The following is a 10,612-nucleotide window of genomic DNA, read 5'->3' on the forward strand; positions in this document are numbered from 1 at the left end:
ATTGACTGGCTCATCTGCTGTTTTTATCATGTGGGAAAGAAGACTGCACTTTCGATAAGTCAGTGTTCCGTACCGCGATGTTAAAATGCAGCGCTCCTACACAAAGCGCCTGAAGCGTGGCAGATCTGCGTCTAGAAATGTTTCGCTTTTATATTGGTGAGAGTGTTTATCTTATTTCTACTGTAGAAAATTGTTGATTTGCTGAAAACGGAGAGACACACGATGACCACAGCGGCCATCTTTACTCCATCCATTTACTGTGAGCTGTGTTCCGTCTCTGATGATCATGTGGAGGCTCTGTGTGCTCGCTGTAATGGAGTCACATCAGTACACCAAAAACACTGCAAATACACACCTATTTATGGTGTGTGCGGGTTGCTGTGGCCTTCTTTTACCTCACTGTGTGTGTGTGTGAAAAGGCTGGATAAATATTTCTTTGTTCTTACGTATTCTTCATTTTTAGAGAAGCTGTTTATATGCATTCAGTGTTGTTGGCTATGAAAATACAGCTTCTGTAATGATTCAGATAATGGTATTGACCCTGTTTCTGAGTTATGCGTTCAGTTTGCGTGATGCTAATCTGGCAGCCGTACGCTTCTGTTACGTGTTAGCTCCAGCAGCTTCAGTAGTGCATGGAAACTTCAGACACCAAACCCATCTCGCCTGAACGACTGCACTGTGAACATTTAACTGTTATTCAACCGAATTCCTTCAGAAGCTGAAGATTATCCACGTCTGAGAGAGCGCGTATTCCTTACACAGCTCACACACCAAACACACTTTATTAACAAAACAAGAAAACACCAACAGAACTAAGCAGCGCTGCTAATTGGCCGTCATTAGAGACGGCGTTAACTCCCTCTCGAGATCTGGCACGGTTCTCTGAAGCCTTTCAGAAGTTCCTCTTTCCCCTGAGAAAAAGCGCAGCGTCTCGTGAGGAACTGTCGTCTCTGCTCTCTTCGTTTGGGCGTTAATTATGGCCTGGGGTGATCCCTCTTTCAGCTTATTATGGGATTTCAGTTGGAATTGTGCTCTTAATTTGCTAAACAGTGACGGAAAGTCAGAGGAGGTGATGGAGGATGGAGGCTGTGCTCAGCTGTTGGTGTTACTAATCAGACAGGTTCATGAGAAGCCTCAATAAAAAAAAGGTTTGATGAACGCAGAATAGAAGATGCATCACATAGACGATGTATTATTTTGTAGGTGTCCCAAGGTTCAGGTGTCCCAACACACACAGCCCTTATCACACAGTAATCATCATCGAGGGCCTGTGGTATGATTGAGGGCCAACCTGTCTGTTCACGTAATCCCTGTAACCCTCAGCGGGAGCCAAAATAGGGATATGGGTTCCATCCAGAGCTCCATATACTTGTGGTACATGGTGGATGGTGTAGTTGTGTTCAGCTATCTCACGCACCTCAGCCAGGTCAGGTCATTTTATGTAGTTGCTCATCATGTCTCTCTGTGTCTCTCTGTGTCTCTCTGTGTCTCTCTATGTCTCTCTGAGTCACTCTGTGTCTCTCTGAGTCTCTCTGTGTCTCTCTGTGTCTCTCTGTGTCTCTCTGAGTCTCTCTGTGTCTCTCTGAGTCTCTCTGTGTCTCTCTATGTCTCTCTGAGTCACTCTGTGTCTCTCTGAGTCACTCTGTGTCTCTCTGAGTCTCTCTGAGTCTCTCTGTGTCTCTCTGTGTCCCTCTGAGTCTCTCTGTGTCTCTCTGTGTCTCTCTATGTCTCTCTGAGTCACTCTGTGTCTCTCTGAGTCACTCTGTGTCTCTCTGAGTCTCTCTGTGTCTCTCTGTGTCTCTCTGAGTCTCTCTGTGTCTCTCTGTGTCTCTCTGAGTCTCTCTGTGTCTCTCTGTGTCTCTCTATGTCTCTCTGAGTCACTCTGTGTCTCTCTGTGTCTCTCTATGTCTCTCTGTGTCTCTCTATGTCTCTCTGTGTCTCTCTATGTCTCCCTATGTCTCTCTGTGTCTCTCTCTGTCTCTCTATGTCTCTTGACAATTCTCCAGTCTCCCTCTCTACGCAGGTGAAGAGCTTGGGTGTTATCTTTGACAATACTCTGTCATTTGAAGCTCACATTAATAATATTACTCGCACGGCATGCTTCCATGTATACGTAACATTAACCATCTCCGTCCCGCCCTCTCAGCATCAAGCCCTGCCATAATGGTCCATGCACTATTCACATCACGCGCTGATTACTGTAATTCTCTTCTCTATTCCCTCTCAAACTTTTACATCAACTTCAGTTCAGAACTCAGCTGCATGAATCATCTCTATAACGCCTTCAGTCCAGCACATTTCCCCTGTCCTTCAGCATTCCCACTGGCTTCCTGTTACACATTGAATTTAAGCTTTTACTTCTTACCTATAAGGCGCTACACCACCTGGCTCCTTCCTATTTGTCCGATATTCTTTCCATATACACTCCAGCCCGTACTCTTAGATCGTCTTTAGTTATTTTACTTCTCCCTCACATGCCTCTGTCCTCTATGGGGTCTCATAGATTATCAACCCCTCAATTATGGAACCTACTTCCACAGGATACCCGAAACTGTGAAACTCTTTCTGTTTTTAAATCTCGCCTCAAAACGCACCTTTTCAGACGGCCTCTCCAGTGCCTGTGTCTTTGTATATTATTATTATTATTATTTGTGGTGTTTTTAAGCCTGCACTGCAGGCCATGTTTCTGGGGTGTGATGGGTCGCGATGGGTCGGCAGAACCAGGCTAACCAGCGGACCGATCTTGTTGCACAACAAGTTTTGCACATGAGTTAAATTCGCAACTTTGGATGGAAACATAGCTAATGATTTTATTCAATGTGTTTATTATGAGTGGAGCGTCCGCTGTGCACGTCCCTGTGATAGAGCGGTTACTATAGAAACCATAACATATCAGAACGTATATTATTAGCATTAATATAAACCTGTCAGAGCTACTGTTATAGAGAATTAATCAACACCTTCTGACCCAATCACAATCCAGAACTCAACAAAATTAAAATTGCCTGTGGTGTAATATTCTGACATTCAGAGTGGATCTGATCACTTTCAGTAGCAAATCAGCTTTAGATTTAGCCCAGTAAATAAACGCGTTAGGTAGTTAGCAGGCTCACGCAGCTCTGAGACTGCTGGAATTATTACAGAAATCACTCCAGCAGCAGTAGTATGGTAGGGAGATGCAGGTATGACTGGTGGACCAGGCGTTTACTTCCTGCGCCTCCGGCTGCTCTACAATTTACCGCTTAAATCTTTTTTGGTGCTGTTACGACTGCCCTCATGGCCACAGCGCTAGTAATAAAAGCAGAAATGTGGTATTGATTCGTTTCCTCTTCCTACATTCTGCTTCCATCAAAATCCCGATGACAGCCACTGTACAGACACCAAAGAAAGAGTTTTACAAGCTGCAAAACCGGCTCCTAGCATCCAGTTAGCATCTCACTAGAGTGTCCGGAGTCTTGAAGAAACGTCCCAAATGCTAGAACTATAAAATCTGTATTAGAGTTACACTTCAGATTTGGATTTTTGCTAGCTTTACTTAGAGTGGTGATTTTTTTAATGCTAATCCCTAACTAGATGTTTAGCTAACGCTTATGCTTATCGCTAATTAGCTGACTAGCTACCCCAGGCTAAAAAGTGTAATCAATATAACCATCATTTAGAATTATTACTTAGAAGCATAATCTAATAATCAATATTAGTTAACAAGCATAATCTATACGTATCTAGAAACAATCTAAAACCAGAGAACACTTTTTAATCAAGTTATATTCTAAGTGTGTATGGAGTTAGATGAATTCTGTGTCTTACTGCACAGTAATAGTTTTCTGTATCGTCCTGCACAGCAAAAAACTGGCATTAGACATTCGCTGAAAGTGAAACTGCTGTTGTAAGTAAATAACCTTGAGGCTGGATACCAGTGAACGAGTTAGGCTAGGGCCTCAGGAAGGGAGGTAGATATCAGCCAGGACGGCAGATAGAAGCAGACAGAAGCTCACGGAGACAGAAGAAGGGAGTGTTGGTCAGAGAAACAAAAAACAAAGACTCTTCTGTCTTGTCAACAAAAACATCTAACTGTGCATTCTCCACAAATTTAAGATAACACATAGACATGAATAATTGATTGTGGTGAAGAAGATTGGTCTGTTTTTAATGAGAAATGGTAAAACCCTGCTGAGGATGAGTTTGCTGGGGCAGAAAGGTATAAATAGAGCTTGTGTGTGTTTGCATGTGTGAGATTTCTGCCGACGGTCTCAGTTCGATTATTTTTTGACATCTACAAACCCTCTGAAGTTTTTAGTTCGGCTGGAACGATTGCTTTCCACGACAGTCACAACCATCTCAAATTACATGAGCTTTTAAAAAAAAATGCTTATAACCATTAGCATGAATTCCAGTAAGAATTCTAGCATCGTGACAAAGCTACGGTTTGTATAGAGCTGATCACGCAGATAAAGATAAGGCAGTATATTGTAGGGTTTTTTAATAAACATTACAGCTGTATTGCTATAAAATTTAAAACAGTGCACACTACAGGAAGGTTAAAACTTCTCTCCATGAAAAGGAGCTGAAAAATTCAGTTCACTTAACGTCAGCGTGATTTTAGCCAATGCTAATCTGAATGATTAATGAGTAAAGAGCGTGTTTAGCCTCGAGCAGCATCTCGGCACCTCAACCACATCACATCACATTTTCTGTGTACTGATGTCACTTACACCACAATTCATTCTGCAGCGCTTTAGCATGGCTGTGTGGAGGTCCGAGAGACATTCTAGACAGGAATTTAGTATTTTTTTCTTCTTCTTTTTTTAATCCTGAGAGCAGATACAGTCAGGTCTAGAAGTATTTGGCCAGTGACACAATTTTCATAATTTTGCCTTTGTACTCGACCACAATGAATTGGAAATGAAGCAATCAAGATGTGATTGAAGTGTAGACCTTCAGCTTCGGAATTACATTTTCCCTCCATTTACACAGTTCAAAAGTAATTGGACAATTGACTGATGAGCAGTTTCATGGCCAGGTGTGACCTGTTTCCTCGTTATTTCATGACAAATTAAGGAGATAAAAAGTCTTGAGTTGATTCCAAGTGTTGAATTTGCATTCGGTATCTGCTCATGAGAAATCTTAATATTCGGTCCAAAGAGGTGTTGATGCAGGTGAAGGAGGTCATCGTTAGGCTGAAAAAACAAAACAGACCTATCAGAGAGATAGCAGAAACTTTAGGAGAGGACAAATCAGCAATTTGGTACATTCTGTAAAAGAAGGAACGCACTGGAGAGCTCAGAGACACCAAAAGTGGACGATCGCAGAATTCTTTCCTTGTTGAAGAAAAACCCCTTCACAACATCTAGACAAGTCAAGAACATTCTGGAGGAGGTAGGCGTGTCATTGTCAAAGTCTACAATCAAGAGACGTCTTCATGAATATAAATACAGATGATTTACCTCGAGATGAAAACCTCTGAAAACTCTCAAGAACAGAAAGGAAGATTAGACTTTGTTTAAAAAAAAAACCTCTAAAAAAAAAGCCTGATCAGTTCTGATGCAAGATGAACTTATATCAGAATGATGGGAAGAGAAGAGAATGGAGAAGGAAAGGAAGAACTCATGATCCAAATCATTCCACATCATCCATTAGACATGGTGGAGGCAGTGTTATGGCATGGGCGTGTACGTCTGCCAGTGGAGCTGGCTCAGTGGTGTTTATTGATGATGTGACTGCTGAAGTGTACAGAGCTTTACTTTCTGCTCAGATTCAGTCGAATGCTGCAAAACTGATAGCACGAAGCTTCACGATGCAGATGGACACTGACCCAAAACGTATCATGAAAGCAACCCAAGAGCTTCTTAAGACGAATAAATAAAATGTTCTTAAATGTCCGATGACCTCAACCTGATTGAGCTGCTTTTCACTTACTGAAGATAAAACTGAAGGCAGAAACACCCACAAACCAGCAGCAGCTGCAGTAAAGACCTGGCAAAACATCTCAAAGGAGGAGTCTCAGCATTTGGTGATGTCCATGGATAAATCCTAATATTTATGATTATGCTAGTGTGTCCAATTACTTTTGAGCCTCTGAAAATGGAGGGACTCTGTAAAAAATGGCTGTAATTCCTAAATGCTTTTTGTTAAACCTGTTGAATTAAAGCTGGAAGTCGACACTTCAGTCACATCTTGATCGCTTCATTTCAAATCCACCGTGGCGGCATACAGAGGCAGCATTACGAAATTGTGTCCCTGTCCAAATACTTATGGACCCGGCTGTGTGTGGAGATGATGTGGTGGAAAAATAAATTCAAATCTGGTGAATTCACTGAAATAAAAAGACAAAAACATGCAACAAAGCTTATCTAAACATGCCCATAGTCAAATTTAGGTTAAAAATGAAAAAGTTCATTAAAAATGAATAAATAATCCGCGACACTCCAGTCACACTGGATCACGTTCACCGCTCCGTTCACCAGCTCGCACGCCGTGATTCGCCTTTTGCCTTCAGCTTTGGAAAGTTATTTTTCTTAATCTGAATTTATCCTAATCAAACGAGGAAAAATCTCATTTGCCCTGATGATGAATGAAGTACACTTGGAATATTATCTGACATTTTATTTGCACGGTTCAGTTCACTAACAATCTCATTTGCATTTAAATATTGCTTTTAAAATATGCATTTTATTATGCATTCATTTTTAAAATCTTTCTTGGGTGGATTAATTGCCTGAAGGCGCGGCATGAAATATATATATAAAAGATCCTTATTTGATAAATTAAATAAATGACCTTGTTTGTGGCTTTGCTGTTTACATCAAGCTGGAGGTGTGACGATATATCTGTGTAACGGTTCACCACGATAACTGTCAAATAGGTATTATTATTATTATTATTATTATTATTTACAACTAATACATTTATTATGCTTTTTAATTTATTAATTAGAATAAAACCATAATTTCATCACAAACAAGCATTTTACTTTTGGATTTGACAGAATATTTATATCTTTTTCTGTAATTATCATGTCTGTTTATCCTTCTGCAGGCTCTCAGAGCTTCGTCTGCCCTGTTCACCGTCCCTCTGGTCCTTAATCTTTTCACGCTGCTGCTGAGTTCTGCGTTCTGATTGGTCAGGAGGTGTTGATTAATTCTCTAGAACAGCGGCTCTGACAGTAGCGCAGGTTTATATTACTGCACTGGTTCTGATACGTTACGGTTTCTATAGCAACGGCTCGTTCACGGGGACGTGTACAGCGCACGCTCCACTGATAAGAAACAGATTAAATAAAATTGTTGCTATGGTGAAATTTTCTTAAAGTAAGGAGATGTTAATTTAACGTTTACGGAAGGAGTCTCCAGTGTCAGCGCTGTGTAACAGCTGTAACTTGAAGTTTTCCGACATTTTCAGGACAGAGGAGTTGCGGTTTCTCGGCAACACGACAAGCTGCGTTTTTCTGTCTCGTTAAATTAAAGAAGAAAGGATAGAAGAACGGAGTGGGGGATTTGGGTATAACCGCGTCAGATCGGTTAGTCCCCTGATGTGATCAGTTAGAACATAATAAAAGTATATAACTGTACCTTACCGTCTCGCGCAGGTTGTAACCTTATCTTTAGCACCTTTAAGTACCTTTCAGTGGGAAATTTGGATATAGTGACATTTAAAAATAATTTACGATGCGTAATTGGACCATGATTAGTTTTTAAAGTAATGTTTTAAAGGTCACTACATGCACCATTCCTGGTAAAAGACACTGAAGCTATAAAGGTGTACTCTCAATGGTTCCACCTCAGTTACAAGGAAAGGTACAACTAAGCACCCTTTTTATCCACAGTGTGTACGTACTGTATATGTATTACATGTTGGATATTATGATTTATCCTAATTACACCAGTGATTTACTTCATATGCAGTATGTTGGAGCATGATATACACATTTATAAAATATATAATATATATTTACACTTTAGTTTAATATACACACACACATACACACACACGTATATACCCTCAGGGACACATGGTACAACATATTATACTCCCATTAATAACGATATTTCTCAAGTAATAACAGGGTCAACAGACACAGATATAAATATATATATTTATCAGGTGTAACTCACTTGTTCAGGTGCAGTAAAGTGTTTGCTCTTCCTCTGAGGAACTGTCCCACTTCATCTGATAAAACCGTCTCTCTCTCTGTGTCTCTCTCTCTCTGTCTCACTCTCAGTGTGTCTCAGCACATTGTTCTCTCCGTGGCTGTGTGTTTGATTAATGCTCCCTGCATGTAAACATCTCCGTGTTCACACTCCAAGCTCCTGATGTGACTCTCCTGCAGCTCTGTGCAGCTCTGAGGGAAAATCAGCAGCAGAACCAGAGGAAGAGGAGCAGGAGGAGGAGGAGGAGGAGGAGGAGGAGGGATGCGGACACGTTGCCAGATTGGTTTTAAATAATTCTAAATTCTCCTCAAATGTGCTAAAATATTAAGTGTGACCCTGAAAATGTTTGCTTATTATATTTACGTAATGTCCTGTTAGCTAACTGAGACTGAATATCCCGCAGTGTATAACGCTGATTTTACACTGTACGATGTTTGGCTCGATGTTGATGTCACAGACAAAAATTGCACATCATAATAAAACTCACGGCACTGCTACACGTAAGGTAGCGGCGATGACAATAAACAAAACATACAAATAGTTAATGACTTCAACGCTACTGTGAAGAATGTGTGTGTTTACGCGAACCTGTTTTCTGCTCCAGTTGATTGTCCGGATCACGGTGACTGATGACGTGAGCAGAACGTAGTCGTGTTCTTTAATCGCAGGTCTATCGTCGGAGGATCTTCATCGGGCTGTTATAGAATTCACAACACTGGATCTCGTACGGTGTCTTAAAAGAGTTTATACATTGCTCATACACAGTGCATTATGGGTAATACACAAAATCCTGAGAAATATTCACAAAGTAAATGTTGAAACAAGAGGAATTCACATCAATCTGGCAACCCCGGGCACTGCATACAAGTATACTTAAAAACACTGCTTAAAAATCTCACTTCTGCTCTAAATAGTGTGTTCAGGAGCACAATTTACCCACAATGCATTGTGATTTGCTATGGTTTTCTTTTCAAAGCACAAATCTCACAAAGATAATACATTTTACATAAATTAATGTTTCAACGCAGCATGTATTTATTAAATAATCATATTAATGTCAATATAATCTTTCGATTTTAATGTAAAAGGGTCATAAAAGAGCATCAATTTGGAAAAGTCATCACTAAAACCTCACAGTTTGGGCTTTTCATTGGAAGAGTTTTATAAGTCTAGACATTAAAAGTCCCTAAATTTAAAATTAATACTAACATCATTTTGCCATTTGGGATTTTAAATATCAAATTAACACAAAAGCTTGACATTTTTAGACTTTTATTCATCACAATAACACAAAAACTAGTTCAAAATTCCTAACAGGTATAAATGATCTCTAAACAGTGTTTAACACAAAAACTGCAATGCTTTTAGACTGTAACACCACAGTAACGCATTTCTGATGTCAAATTTAACACCACGGTTATTATATTTTAAAAAATGAACACTAAAAACATGAAATTCAAGCTTTACAATTCCAGATTAATACAAAAATACAAGTTTGGCTTGAAACCGCTCCAAATTAACACTAAAACATGAATTCTGAGCTTTAAAACTCCAAATTAACGAAATAAAAGTCTTTTAAAACCCTTTAATTAACACTAAGACATTAAGCAAGAAATTTTGGGTTTTAAAAGAAATTCCTGCAGTATCCTAAGAATTAATGCTAAGATCAAGACGTCACGTTTTTAAAGCCGAATCCTAATGTGTTTGTTTTATCTTTAGTTTGTTCCACTGTGTATTTCTTTTTCAAAATGAAGCTTATTTTTCAGTATCTATTAACCCTAACCCTGTGGGCTTTTGAGGTGTACTATAAATGATCACTCGGTTAATAGAGTTAGCTAAGCAAACGTGCGTTTAGTGTTAATTTATTTATTTTCTCTCCCTCGGTTCTCAGGAATTAGCATGTTGTGTGCGTGGTTTAGTCGATCTGCAGCTCTTCATGTTGGATTTCTGTCTCTCAGGATAAAATTAGTTTCCCGCTGTATATCGCTCATCGGCAGATGAATTTGTTTTCCTGCTCAAGCTGCCGTGTCTGATTGAACTCATGAGGCGTTCGTGCTCGTTGCATCAATAATTCACACTCGTGTGCTTTAACTGAGGAACGACAGCAGAAGAGAGAGGCGATGTTCCTGCGCTCGGATCGCCGGCGTACGTCACTCTGAGTTATGAAATAAATTCATTTCCAGAGCAGCGGCGGGAATCAGACCGTGATGAATAACGGGACGCTAACGCTGAAACAGCATTTTGCTGATGATGGATCACCGATCGGTAAACTACGGCTGGAGAGGTCATAAATTAAGCTAAGCGTTCATACAAGAACGGCGGCCATTTTAAAAACGTACTAAATACCAAAACACCGAATCACAGACATACTGATAGAGATTAGTTTATTTTCAGGTGTTAGGGAATGTGTGCATTACCCATAATGCACTGCATTATGACACTGTATTCGATTAGCGAGCATGCTA

General features: G+C 40.0%; 1 protein-coding gene across 1 annotated transcript in view; it reads right to left on the minus strand.

Moving 5' to 3' along the window:
- kcnj21 (potassium inwardly rectifying channel subfamily J member 21) overlaps positions 1-8,301 on the minus strand; it is a 19,958-nt gene extending 11,657 nt beyond the window's left edge. Inside the window, exon 1 of the mRNA XM_053611817.1 lies at positions 8,112-8,301. The gene's annotated coding sequence lies outside the window, so the exon portion shown is untranslated. The remainder of the gene's footprint in view (positions 1-8,111) is intronic.
- Between the last annotated feature and the right edge of the window lie 2,311 nt (positions 8,302-10,612).

Source organism: Ictalurus furcatus, chromosome 23, assembly GCF_023375685.1.
Source record: "Ictalurus furcatus strain D&B chromosome 23, Billie_1.0, whole genome shotgun sequence".
Classification (NCBI taxonomy): Eukaryota; Metazoa; Chordata; class Actinopteri; order Siluriformes; family Ictaluridae; genus Ictalurus; species Ictalurus furcatus.